The sequence below is a fragment of the Bos indicus x Bos taurus genome, chromosome 27 (assembly GCF_003369695.1).
Source record: "Bos indicus x Bos taurus breed Angus x Brahman F1 hybrid chromosome 27, Bos_hybrid_MaternalHap_v2.0, whole genome shotgun sequence".
In the NCBI taxonomy this organism is placed as follows: Eukaryota; Metazoa; Chordata; class Mammalia; order Artiodactyla; family Bovidae; genus Bos; species Bos indicus x Bos taurus.
In genome coordinates this window covers 28602370-28617337 of record NC_040102.1, presented here as the reverse complement: position 1 = coordinate 28617337, position 14968 = coordinate 28602370, and the positions used below count along the sequence as shown (strand labels likewise).

Genomic DNA, 14968 nt, shown 5'->3' with positions numbered 1-14968 from the left:
GGGGAATGTAGTGAGCCTGTCACTTTAAGAGGCTTGATAGACTTTGTTGCCAACAATAAAACTTCAGCTTTCAAATGAAACAACTTCATTTGTAAAAGTTCTTTTTAGATGCCTCATATAAGAGATAGCATATGATGTTTCTCTTTCTCTGTCTGATTTGCTTCTCTCAGTTTGACAATCTCTAGGTCCATCCTCAGTGCTGCAGATGGCATGATTTCTTTCTTTTTAATGGCTGAGAAATATCCCCTTGCATATATATCAGATCAGATCAGATCAGATCAGTCGCTCAGTCGTGTCTGACTCTTTGCGACCCCATGAACTGCAGCACGCCAGGCCTCCCTGTCCATCACCAACTCCCGGAGTTCACTCAGACTCACGTCCATCGAGTCAGTGATGCCATCCAGCTATCTCATCCTCTGTCATCCCCTTCTCCTCCTGCCCCCAATCCCTCCCAGCATCAGAGTCTTTTCCAATGAGTCAACTCTTCACATGAGGTGGCCAAAGTACTGGAGTTTCAGCTTTAGCATCATTCCTTCCAAAGAAATCCCAGGGCTGATCTCCTTCAGAATGGACTGGTTGGATCTCCTTGCAGTCCAAGGGACTCTCAAGAGTCTTCTCCAACACCACAGTTCAAAAGCATCAATTCTTTGGCGCTCAGCCTTCTTCATAGTCCAACTCTCACATCCATACATGACCACAGGAAAAACCATAGCCTTGACTAGACGAAGCTTTGTTGGCAAAGTAATGTCTCTGCTTTTGAATATGCTATCTAGGTTGGTCATAACTTTCCTTCCAAGGAGTAAGCGTCTTTTAATTTCATGGCTGCAGTCACCATCTGTAGTGATTTATACCACATTCAAATTTTGGAGAATGAATTTCCACCGTTTTGAACTTGACAGCTTCCTGATGTTGGAGACTTTGCTTAGGAGGCTAACAGATGTTACTTCTGACATTGAATGGCAACAGAGATGATGGTGTGTAAAGGTGTTTTTAGTTTATTTCTTTGTTTTTATGACTCAAAGGAAGAAAACAATAGTATCATATACTAGAGAGATAGGCATTTGTTTTAAATAATTTTTTTTGGTTGAAGAGTTCCATCAGTGAAAATGGAGTTTACAATGGATATTTTTAAAAAATAACTGTCACTTAAAAATTGAGGTGAGATAAAAGGTAATCAGAGCTTTCCATGTGGGAAATAAAGCCTTTGGGTTTTTTTTTTTTCAATTGGGAAATCAGAAAAAAAATGTTTAAAAAAACAAGAAAAATATTTTTAAAATATATTGAGGAAATTATCATTATTTGGGTCACTCAGAATGTCAGGCTGCCTGGAATTTATTACTTTACTCAATATTTTTTTTATTGTGCACCTAATATGTGCCAGAAATTATTCTGGGCCAAGAGTCTACAGCAGTGAGTGAAACTGATAAAACCCTTGCTACCATTAGAGCTTACCTGCTAATTCTAGAAGTGGATAAAAATAGAAATGCCTTAAGAAAATACAAGTCACTTCCAGGAAGTTTTTGTTTGTTTATTCTGTTACAGCCCCATGAGATGGAGTTTACTTCCTGAATTTCTGCTACTCTATTTGAAACATGAGATGTGATATAAACAGATTATATGGATAGGAGTGTATTAAATGTGCTGTATTGACAAGATGATTCAAAGTACTGAAGGTTCGACTTTGGAGTGAGTTGGGAAGTCTGGAAGCAAATCCTTTCTCTGTTCTTTTCATTTTTTTCTCCATTGTTTTATTCCTGTTTCCTAGAAGAGGCATTTGTCCTGTTCACATTGTGTGATTTCCGGCAAGAGTAAGAACCGACTTGGGAATGGCCGTTAACAGGAGTGAGCTCACTGGGCAAGCGGTCCTGTGGTGAGGCTAAACTCCATCTGTTCACCTTCAGGACAGGGGCTGGGGCAAGTCAATATTTACTTAGTTGCAGCGCCTGACAGAGTTTTACCTTCCAAGCGGCCTTCAGTCATTGCGTATGTAACTCATACACCATTCATAAGAAGACTCATTTCACCACTGAAATAATAATATCTGCTAGTCTGAAAGAATGCAGGTCACTTAGATGAACATCTTTGAGTAGTATATATAAATCACAGATTCTACTTCCTGTTTTCATGGTCTAACCTCTCAGCTTCGGTATGTCTTTAGCCTGGAGGTGATGGAAGTGGAAAGAAGAAAATGAAACACGTCTTCTCTGACAGCCCCTCCCTGGTTTGTTTGTTGGTTTTTGCAGTAACTCTAGGGATGCCATTGGAAATATATTTTGATAATCTTTTTTCTTTAATTGAACTATAGTTGGTCTACAATTTATGTTAATTTCTGCTATATAACCGAGTGATTCAGTTATACATATATATTCTTTTTCATATTCTTTTCCATTATGGTTTATTACAGGATGTTGAATGTAGTTCTCTGTGCTCTACAGTAGGACCTTGTGGTTTATCCATTCTATATATAATAGCTTGCATCTGCTTATCCCAAACTCTGAATCCATGTCTCCTCCATCCCCTCCTTCGTGGCAACAAAGTCTGTTCTCTATGTCTGTGAGTCTGTTTCTGTCTTCTGAATAAGTTCATCTGTGTTGTATTTAAATTCCACATATAACTTATATCATATGGTATTTGTCTTTCTCTGACTTTTTGCTTAATAATCTCTAGGTCCACCCATGGTCCTGCAAATGGTAGTATTTTATTCTTTTTCATGGCTGAGTAATATTCCATGTGTATATATATATATATGTGTGTGTGTGTGTGTATATATATGTATGCATATATATATAAAATATCTTACATCTTCTTTATCTCTTCAACTGTTAGTGGACATTTATGTTTTTTCCATGTCTTGGCTATTGTCAATAGCGCTGCTGTGGATATAAGAGTACATGTGTCTTTTCAAATTATGGTTTTTATCTGAATATATGTCCAGAAGTGGGATTGCGAGATCATATGGTACCTCTATTTGTTGTTTGAGGAACCCCCATACTGGTTTCAGTAGTAGTGGCTACATCAGCAATGTAGGAGAGTTCCCTTGAGAAAAAAACATTTTTGAGATAAGGAAGGTGGAAGCTAATTTTAAAAGACATGTGCTTTTACTTCATCTAAGCTAGTGAGGCAGAACATAGTAATTATATACATAGCTTATTAATACTGTGTCCCTAAGAAATGACAGATCCAACTTCAAACCCAAGATTGTTTGTTCATATTCTTTTTGCCATACTCTGTCTTCTCCCATGGCAGGACAAAGAGGTTCTTTGTCCTTTACTGTCCTTCACTGCAATTCTTTTCAGTGGCTTTGAAAAAAAGAAAACGTCCCTTTCCCCACTGATATGGAAAAATCTAGTTCTACCCTTATAGCCTTTAAAATAGGTATGGAATTCTTTACTAGTGGAGGGGAGCTTGCGTCATTCTTGTAAGTCAATCTGTTTCCTCTTCAGAAATGTTCTTGTGATATTGGGATTATAATTGCTTTGCTTTGTATGTATTGGGAGGTGAAACACTTGGGAAATCTCACTGTTGTTGTATTGTTGTTCAGTCACTAAGTCATGTCTGACTCTTTGCCACGCCATGGATGTAGCCTGCCAGGCTTATCTGACCATGGGGTTTCCCAGGCAAGAATACTGGAGTGGGTTGCCATTTCTTTCTCTAGGGGATCTTCCTGGCCCAGGGATCAAACCCACGTCTCCTGCATTGGCAGGTGGATTCTTTACCACTGAGCCACCTGGGAAGTCCGCAGGAAAGCTCATATGTTGGCCTCAAAACTTACTCCCATTTTTCGGAAGGCCTCGGTTTGCTGGTATTGTGCCTGATTTGTTAGGAGAGGCTCATGCAACTCTGTCGACATGAGTCTTTTCTCTTTCCTGTTGTGAGAACTAACAGAGCAAAGCTCACCAAAATAATGACGTGTTTATGCGAACATCAAAAACTCAAAACAAAATAGTTTGGATCTTGTAAATGACACCATAGTAAACCACGATCATGGGAATGGAAAACCAGCTTTAAGGGAGAAAGAAAAGAGCTTATAATGTCCTTTCCTGTGTCCTGCTTATTATGCCCAGTTCCACTCTGCCCATACAAGTCACCCATCTAAGAAACAAATGTACCATTCATCAAGGCTGTGCTCTTTCTAATTTGAGGCTTATCCAAAATTTCCTTTAGTTTTGCAATTTTAGGGGATAATGTGGCTTCCCCTAAATTCTACCCCCATCTTTTAGAAAAGCAGTACCTCTAACTAAATTTTATAAGATGCTCTCACATTTTCAAAAAGTGAAGGGGAATGCAGATGACCAGGAACAGAGGGTATGGACAATGAAGGAGAGGTGGTACATGCAGTTTCAGAGGAGATGGCAAAAGAGCATCACGCTGGTGAGACCAAATTGTATGCTGAGGCTGCTGCATGTGACAGGCTGCCGCACATGGTCCTGGTTCCAGAGAAAAAGCCTTTCTACAGGTTTCTTTACAGAGGCCAGCATCTCCGTTTCGATTTCAGGAAATCCCCAAACAGGAAATGAGATGTTGCAGGCTTTGGGCTTTGGGGACAGACTCACGAGAGAGATAAATTTCAGCAGCCTAAAAACTGTTCTTCTTGACTTCTGAGGACATGCAGCTGACCAAGGTGAACCCCGCTTCCTCCTCCTGTCCATGTCACTGGCTCGAGCGCCTGGGTTCTATCTCGGCACCCATCACCCCAGAACCAGTGTTCCCTACACAGCCCACGTTCCTCCCCTTGATGCAGGAATCTGCTTACCTTGCACGAGCCTGGAACAAACTGGTCATTCGTGGGCATCTTTAGGAGAAAACAACCCCTAATCTCGTGTGGACTGGGAAAAGTCTGTCTTGGCAGGCACGGGAGAGGGGCTGCTGTAGAACTCAGGGCTGAAGCAGTCTGACCTCAGCGCTGGCAGCCTCTGCGATGACCTTGGAAAAGACCTCATGTCAACTTGATCTGAACTTCCAGACAAAATGCGTGAGTTCAGCCAAACATTTGAATGTTTCCGACGTTTGACTGTTTGCCATCACATGGAGACAGTCTTCATGGCGCTAGACTTTGATTTGAACCTCACAGAAAGCAGTTGAGAAGGGGTCCCTCTCCACTCCCATTCTCCCCTTTTCCAGCAGCCCTGTAAACAAACTATGGGAGTGTAGTTGGGCCATGCAGATATAGCAAGCTCTCATACGATTCACATATTGCTAGCATACAGTGGAGGTGGGTTTAGGATAATTTGGAGATGACTGGGAAGTGGCACTAAGTCTGGGACCTTGACCATGTCACCAGGACTTGCAGAACTTTCACGATGCTGTTCTCTGCGTCAGGGCTCACTGCTTCCCAGTGAAACAGAGAGCGTGGTCTCGGGCAGTGCCCAGCTCCCCTCACGTCTTGGGTTTAATGTGTCACAGATTTCTGCAGGGCATTGCCCAGTGGGATAACTGATTAATCTGAGATCGTCATTAATTGTTTCATGCCTGTTATATGGGATGGGAGGGTGGTTTCAGTGTAGATGTATTGTGAGAATAGCCAGGGATGAGAGACAGCATTGCTTGTTTTCTCATCTCCTGTGGACTTCAGATCTTCCAAGTGAGCCTGGCAATTATCTAAGGAAGAAAAGAGCGACATGTGGTTTTTCCCAGTGGGGGCTTTCATTGTCCACCGGGGTCCCTGTGTTTACTGCAGCTCAAGGAAACCATGACAACCATATTTGTCTCTATTTCCTCTCCCCTCGATGCTTCTGGTTCCATCTGTTCAGTACTCACCAAGGAAGTCAACATTTGGCCTCTTTTCTCATTATAAATAAAAGTATGCTTATATGAGTTTATTTTGTAAGAAATATAGAGGAAAATAAAAATGGAAAAGTGGTGTGTGGCTTTGATAAATTGTTCGATACCTTCTCTACACCTCCTCTTTCTTAATTTTCACTGACTTGTGACATGTTCATTTGATTTGTCAGAAGGTGCCTTTGCGGTGTGCAGAGATACCAAAAAAACCTGCTTTGTAGGTATATGTCTTGTTGATGAAAATAAATGCCTCCTCGGTTTTCAGTCACAGTGGCACACCTCTAGATCTAAGCATATTTCTTTCACTTCCAAAATCGCAGAGGATGGCAGGTGGTTTTTACTTCTAAAGCTTCTACAAGCTCTTAGAAAGCTCTTTGATGAGCCCCGCACAGGAAGACAGTAACTAAGAGGAAGAGATATATGGCTTCACTCCAGTAGGACATCTGTGGGGTCCTTTTTTTGTGGTGTAGGATGCCTTTTATATTTGAGTCCCACTGATGGGATAGCCCAGGACAGAGCCATCCTAGGTCAGGGGTCCTGGCTTGTATCTAGCGTTCCCTTCACTATTAACTACCTTTGTGACCCTGAGCAAAGCATTTTACCTCATACGAACCCCAGTTCCTTCATATGTAAAATGAAGCAAAGCTAGATGACATACAAACCCCCAAAGAGCTTCAGAATGGCACGATTCTGTTTCATGGCTGAGCACTCAATGCTGTTTGATGACTTTGTGAGTTTTCCTCTCCTGCTCGTTCAGTACAGTTTTTGCCTGCATGCTGCGGCTCCGGCCCCTTGATCTTAATGAAATGGAAATGGAGATCTGTCCTCATAAACCTGTCTGTGGGATCACCGAAACTACACATCTGAGCATCCTCTCTCTTCCTTGCCCCCCTCTCTCCATGGCAACACATCCCACTTAGTGACCTATTCCTTTATCATATTCGCATCCGTCCCTTCCTTCTGCCACTGTTTTGTGGAGCACCCCACCGACCACAGTCTACTCCCCCCAAATTCAGGCACCCCACGGATCTCTTCCAAAGTCATGCCCCACATCCTTCCATCCGGAAGCCCAGATGACACTTGCATAACCTTTCCCCAGTTTATTTAGATGGTGTCAACTTTGTAGTCTGCTCACTTTGGGGCCTTTCTCTCAAGAAAAACTTTTTTCTTGTAAATCTAACCCTGTAGCTTAATATCCTTTCTAGCCCCTCATTTCCTTTGGGATACAGACTCTTCTGATACAGCCCTTACTTGACTTTCCTAGCTCACCTCTTAATGTCTCATCTGTTAATATGCCCCTGTGCTCTGTTGTACCAAACTAACTGCATGTTGTCTAAACACTCCATGCTTTCTTCTCACCCCTGCATCTTTGTATACACTGTTTTGTTTCCTCTGCTCCAATATCAATTTGATGAATCCCTACTTACACTTCAAGACTCAGCTCAAATGACTTCCTCATGAAGCCTTCCCTAATACCCTCAAAGATTACTATTATTGTCGCTTCTTTCCCTTCATTGCACATTGTACATTTCTCCTTGTAATCACCAAGATTACCCTCCAATGTAGAAAAGGAGGGAACAGTACAACCCATTCCCCAGCTGGTCTTAACAGTTGACAGGTTAAGCTCATACTACATGTTATGCCCATTCCCATACCCACAGGGAATGAGGAAGAACACACTGAAGAGTCTTTGACCTTTGGGTCTACCTTCCAGCTCCTTTAAGAGTTTCAGTGAGGAGGTGAGCTATGCGAGTCTCTCCTGCCACATTTCACTAGCATCTTCCTCTCTGGTTTCTCTCAACTGGTCTGAGACTTAGCATCTTTACTTTTTGTTCCGCACTCAGGGTCCTGCTTCTTCTCTGCAGGTGAGTGTCCTTGCACTGCCAAGCCATCGGCTGGATGCCATCCCAGCTGGAGGAAAAGAGGCTTCCCTGATGTTCTGGACTAAGTAGCATCTGCAACCCCATAGGCATGTTCTGTAGATTGTCCTGCTAATATATCATCTGCCTCCTGTTCCCTTCTCTCATCCTAGTCTGATAGGCATCTGACATCAGAAGGAGAAAAGTCAGATGGGAAAAACCTATCCTCCAATGTCTATAAAAGGACTTCCTGTATAATCATTTTAGTGATCTGTTTACATGTTTGTCTCCTGCAGACTAAGTATCTCTAAGATCAAATGGTGTTTTTCTTTTTTGTATATATCCCTAGTACCTAGGAAAACTCAATGAATGAATCTCATTTATGAATTTGAATACTGTTTATACACACATATTGGCAAAGTTAATGATTTATAAGTAGCATGTTCTTCCTTCATTTAAAACTTGCTCATGAGTGAGTTAAATTATGAACATCTACAAATATGTTTGAATTTAAAACATTTTCCATTTAAAATTTGCAATAAACATTGGCAATATTTTCCTGTGCTGATACTTCTAATTCAAGGCATTAGCCTTTAAAATAGAAATTAAAGGCAAGCCGAGATAATTTATTTGAATAATTAATCTGCCAAGTCTTATTGCTGCTGGTGAACATATATATAATATATATATATCATATAGAGGTAGGCAATATTTGGAGAATCAAGGGAACATTAAAAAGACCAATCACAGAATAACCAATCACAGAAAATGCAACCAAATAGTATCCACTGTTTTCTTTAGCACATTTGAAAAAGGAAGTTGGGTGTCAGTTCAGAGTGCTGGTTGCAGAGATCAACCTTGTTCTCAGGTGGTGGAAAAACCTGGATGGGTCCTCTTGTTTCTGTACAGATGGTGACAGTCCAGGGGAAGGGACACCTGAAAATCATCTGGCTTTTGATAAACGTTTGTTGAAGAATTGATTGTATTGCTAGGTGTCAGAAAGTTGGGTAAAGTATTCAAGAAGTCCTTTGAAGACATACGTGCCTTTTAAATGAAGATAGTGTAGCGTAATTTTATATTTTATGGAGAGATTGCACTCCTTTATCAGGGGTCAAAATGTCTTGGCAGAAATATAGATCAGTAGAACAAAATAGAAAGCCCAGAGATAAATCCACGCGCCTATGGACACTCATCTTTGACAAAGGAGGCAAGATATACATTGGAGAAAAGACAATCTAATAAGTGGTGCTGGGAAAACTCGTCAACCACCTGTAAAAGAATGAAACTAGAACACTTTCTAACACCATACACAAAAATAAACTCAAAATGCATCAAAGTTCTAAATGTAAGACCAGAAACTATAAAACTCCTAGAAGAAAACCTAGGCAGAACACTCTCTGACATAAATCTCTGACTCTGACAGCAAGATCCTCTGACCCACCTCCCAGAGTAATGGAAATAAAAGCAAAAATAAACAAATGGAACCCAATTAAACTTAAAAGCCTTTGCACAATGAAGGAAACTATAAGCAAGGTGAAAAGACAGCCTTCAGAATGGGAGAAAACAATAGAAAATTAAGCAACTGACAATTAATCTCCAAAATATACAAGCAGCTCATGCAGCTCAATGCCAGAAAAATAAATGACCCAATGAAAAAATGGGCCAAAAAACTAAACAGACATTTCTTCAAAGACATACAGATGGCAAACAAACACATGAAAAGATGCTCAACATCACTCATTATCAGAGAAATGCAAATCAAAACCACAATGAGGGACCATCTCACTCTGGTCAGAATGGCTGCCATCAAAAAGTCTACAAACAGCAAATGCTGGAGAGGGTGTGGAGAAAAGGGAACCCTCTTAACACTGTTGGGGGGAATGCAAACTAGTACAGCCACTAGGGAGAACAGTGTGGAGATTCCTTAAAAAACTGGAAATAGAACTGCCATACGACCCAGCAATCCCATTGCTGGGCATACACACCCAGGAAACCAGAACTGAAAGAGACACGTGTACCCCAATGTTCATCACAGCACTGTGTACAATAGCCAGGACATGGAAGCAACCTAGATGTCCATTGGCAGACAAATGGATAAGAAAGCTGTGGTACATATACACAATGGAATATTACTCAGCTATATAAAAGAATTCATTTGAGTCAGTCGTAATGAGGTGGATGAAACGAACCTATTATACAGAGTGAAGTAACTCATAAAGAGAAACACCAATACAATATATTAACGCATATATGTGGAATTTAGAAAGATAGTAACAACGACCCTATATGCAAGACAGCAAAAGAGACACATATGTAAAGAACAGACTTTTGGACTCTGTGGGAGAAGGCGAGGGTGGGATGATTTGAGAGAATAGTGTTGAAACATGTATATTACTGTATATGAAATAGATGACCAGTGCAAGTTTGATGCATAAAACAGAGCACTCAAAGCTGGTGCACTGGGACAACCCAGAGGGATGGGATGGAGGGAGGTAGGAGGGGGGTTCAGGATGGGGAGACACATGTACATCCATGGCTGATTCATGTCAATGTATGGCAAAAACCACTACACTATTGTAAAGTAATTAACCTCCAATATAAATAAATTCAGTTCAGCTCAGTTCAGTTGCTCAGTCATGTCTGACTCTTTGTGACCCCATGAATTGCAGCCATCCCAGGCCTCCCTGTCCATCACCAACTCCCGGAGTTTACTCAGACTCATGTCCATTGAGTCAGTGATGCCATCCAACCATCTCATCCTCTGTCGTCCCCTTCTCCTGCCTTCAATCTTTCCCAGCATCAGGGTCTTTTCAAATGAGTCAGCTTTTCACATCAGGTGGCCAAAGTAGTTATTTTAAAAAAATGTCTTGGAAGTTTTCTCTAACCAACTTTTCTTATGATGACCTTTGCTTGCTTTGAGTGACTAACATTCACATGGGCTGTCTCTTCTCTGCTTTTATATAATATATGTCTATATGTTTCCTTATTGATGTGCTTGGTTGCCCAGTCATGACCAACTCTTTGTGACCCCACAGACTGTAGCCCACCAGGCTCCTCTGTCCATGGGGATTTTCCAGGCAAGAATACTGGACTGGGTTGCCATGCCTTCTCAGGGGATATTCCCAACTCAGGGATTGAACCCAGGTCTCCCACATTGCAGGCGGAATCTTTACCATCTGAGCCACCAGGGAAGCCCATATTTCCTTAGGATATTCCCACATTGTAGCTCATCTACTAGATTATCTTATCGTAGGGGTTCATGTCTTTGCATTGTCTATAGCTCGGTATAAATCTATGTTTCAAACATTTTTCCTATGGCTGTCTTGTGATTCGATTCTCAGAACAACTTTGTAAAGTGAACATAGTATTAGCTCTGATTTTTGCAGATGGAAAGACAGATGCAGAGTGTTGAGTAACTTATCCAAAGGCACACAGCGAGTTAAGCGGCTGAGTCCAGATACGTTAATAGATCAGAGTTCATGATCATTCTGCAGTATGCTTTTAAAGAAACAGAATTATTCCAGAGGATGTACTTAGAGATCCTTTAGCTGACAAGATGGACAGGCAGCATTTTTGGGGGTCATGGGATTGTTGTATTCATGTTGTCTAAATATTATGTCTATTTCATGTTGGTCATGCATGGAGTATATAATCCAAGGCTCTGCTTTTAATTGGTGATTAAGAGAGATGGGTTTGTTGAAACCAAATTCTCAGATGACAGAAGATGATGGACATCTGTTGATCTAGAAGTTTATTCAAAACAATAAGGTAAGTATTCCAGAGAGGAAATTTAGCTCACTAGTAGGCATTTTGAATGCTTCTTGGAGTTTTTATCGTTTTCTTTCCCTCTCACTGAGTAACAGGTTATTATTTTTAAATGAATTAAATACCAAGTTCTGTAATTGCCTGATTACTATCATCTTTCCTCTTTTCGCTCCCCACTGCTTCCCTGACATGAGGTTGACATTTCCTTCAGGCACTCAAAATTTCATCCCTTGAAAATGGAATATAAAAACGTATTAAAATATACCACACGCGGTGATTAATTGTCAGAAGAAAATCACCCAGACCCTTGATCTCAGACTTATTTTTTTCAAATGCTATAAATCAAATTTATCTCACGCTCAAGCTTCTTTGAATTTTAGTGTCTCAATCACCCTATGGTAAGATTGCTCTCTTCTTCAGGGTAATTTAATAAAAAGATGAAATTACCCAGTATATTGCACCCCTTTCGATAAAATAGGTTAATGTCAGAAGAGTTTTCTTTCCTGAATCAACTGCAAATATGTTTTTAATACAAACTATAGTAGTCCCTAAGAAATCTGTTGGTGCAATAGAATACTCATGAAAAAGATACTCTTTTTGGCTAAATTATGAGCACCAATTGCCTTAGACAGTTTCACATTAAATATTTATTTTGAATCCTCTTAGTTTTCAGCTCTGTTTATTTCTGGGGACCACATAGCATATCAAGGATATAAAAATATCATAAAAACAGGCCATAAATGAAATTACCTTTAGCTACGAACTAACTTATCTATATAAGAAAGTAAATTGTACTGATCACTGTTACTGAGCAAGGGGTTTGCAGATTGTCTCTAGGATAATTTAGTAACTGCTATCTTGGGTTGTTTTCTGTCTTTTTGATGTGTGTCTGTAGTCTCTGAAACATCTGTGATTTTAGTTGGAACATCCACTCTTGTGACTCTGAAACAGAAGAGCTCATTTGCTTTTCTGCATCACCACCTTCATCTGTGTTTTTGTTTTGCCTCCGCGAGTGAAGGGGGAAGATCAGGGCATTCATCTCTCCCTCCATTAGAAGGATGTATTTCAGTTTTCATCTGATTAGCTGCTGTAATGTGAAGCTTTCGGTGCCTGCCGATAAGATGGGAGACTGGCAGTGACAAGGGTCCTGGGATGCTCTCAGAAGGCACACTGAGAACTGTTATCATGAGTTTCACTCAAAAGATCAAGTGTCAGGCTTGCTCACCCCATCCTCAAACCCTTGCTTATTCATTAACCATCACCATGTGGTTACTCGGGGAGGTTATAGTGAGGCTTCAGACAGTTTCTGAAAGTCTCAAGGCACATGGAACCAGAGGAGCCAGTGATGAGTTCAAATGTCTTAGCCCAGCGTGTTCTTAGGGCCAAGTGTTTAAGCAGCAGTCTTCTTTCCCTTTTAAAAACATGAAAGTCTCAAAATCTGAAAATCTCAATTTGACCCTTTATTCCTGGAGTTTAGGCTCCCCTGGTGGCTCAGTAGTAAAGAATCCACCTGCCAATGCAGGAAACGTGGGTTTGATCCCTGGCTCGGGAAGATCTCCTGCAGGAGGGAATGGCAACCTACTCCAGTAGTCTTGCCTGTGAAATCCCATGGACGGAGGAGCCTGGCGGGCTATAGTCCATAGCGTTGCAAAAGAGTCAGACCCAACTTACTGACTAAACCACCACCACCATTCATGGAGTTTAGTGATCTCTTTTTTTTTTTTTTAATTGGAGAGCATTTACTGATCCTAAAGTTCTATTTTATTGTTTTTAATTTTATTTTTATTATGTATTTCTGGCTGCAGTTGGTCCTTGTTGCTGCGTGCGGGCTTCTCCTTCTGGGGGCTTCTCGTTGCAGAAGGCAGGCTGCAGGGCGTGTGGGCTTCAGGAGTTGCACTGCGTGTGCTTAGTCGCCTCACAGCATGTGGGATCTTCCTGGACCAGGGACTGAACCGGTGTCTCCTGAATTGGCAGGCGGATTCTCAATCCCTGAACTACCAGGGAAGTCCCTAGTGATCTCTTCAATATTAGCAGGGCAAAAGAACTAACAAGGAAGATGGAACTGGTTATTTCTGGAAACCTGAGAGGACGCCTGTAAATTCACAACACCATGGGGGGAGGCTGATTTGTGTAGGCGAAGTACTCGAAGGTACCAGCATCACATTTTTACATCTCTCTACCGCTTCGCAAAATATTAGTGAAGAACACCTGTACTTCTTAAAATAAGGCCAGAGAGTGTCTGAAAGCTTTAGCCTGATGAGCAAAATGATGAATATGAAAGAGATTCTGTTCCACATTTTTGAAGTTGAGTATTTTCTTTTCTAGAATGCTCTCGCCTTTTCCCTAGGACAGTTCCAGCATCAAGAAAGCTGCTGTTTGTGAGAAATAAGTACACAAGTAAAATCCCTTCCTCACAAAGAGAAAACTCATGGACTTGAAATACCTGGTCAGTTACTACTGAGAGCAAGGCTGGACTTAGTAAAATGGAGAAGTCAGACAGTAAACCTGGGGTCTGGCTGTCTCTTACTTCTTCTATCAGTAAAATAAAAGAGTTATGCACCTGGTAATTGTTAATGCCTCTTTTGGTTTCAGTATGCTATGATTGGTGAGGCAGCATATTTCCATTTAGAAATGGCAAATATTAAACTTGCATATTGCTATCTTACTGGGTATAGTCATGGCAGACTCCACTAATTAACTGTGAGAACTTTTCCTGCCAACCTTGGAATTCTAAGGCCTCAGAATCCTTTTATCACAGAATTTCAAGCATCCACTATCCATCAGATGAAGACAAAACTTACATGCCGTTCCAGATACAGTGAGCAGAGATGTAGTGACAAGGCAGGGGACCGGACAGAAATCTGGTCCTGTGTCTGCTTATATACTTCCGTGTAACCCACAAGAGGGCAATTAAATATTGTAAAATAAAATTTGATGTAAGTTTTTGTGTGAAAATAAGTTTTCATTTCTCTGGGATAAGTGCCCAGAAATGTAACTGTTGGATCATATAGTAGGTGCATATTTAGTTTTTTAAAGAAAATTAACAAACTCTTTTTCAGAAAGACTGTAACATTCCCATCAAATACTTATGAATGATCCAGTTTTTCTGCATCTTCAACAGCATTTCGTGTTCTTGATTTTTAAGTTTTCACTATCCTGATAGGTGTGTAGTGAGGTCTCATGGTGGTCTTAATTTGCATTTCCCAATAGCTAATAATATTGAACACCTTTCCATGGGCTCTCTTGCTCTCTCTCTAGTTTTTTTTGCTGTGAAATGTCTCTTTGTGTCTTTAGCCCATATTCTAATTGGATTGCTTCCTTTTTATTGTTGAGTTTTAAGTTTTAAAATATATTCTAGATGCTAGTCCCTTTGTTGTAGAAGTAGTTTGTAGTTTTCTCCCACTCTATAGCTTGTCTTTTCATCCTTTTTAACACGGTTTTTGCAAAGCAAAATTTGTTTGTTTTGCATTTGTCATTTTGTGCCTTTGTGTTTTAATTAAGTACTTAACTTTATTTTTGGCTGTGCTGGGTCTTCATTGCTGTGTGTGGACTTTCTCTAGTTGCAG

At 40.7% G+C, this 14968-nt stretch overlaps 1 protein-coding gene across 1 annotated transcript in view; it reads left to right on the top strand.

Annotated features, from left to right (window-relative positions):
* FUT10 (fucosyltransferase 10) overlaps nucleotides 1–14968 on the top strand; it is a 132845-nt gene that overhangs the window by 78460 nt on the left and 39417 nt on the right. The gene's annotated exons all lie outside the window — the stretch shown is intronic.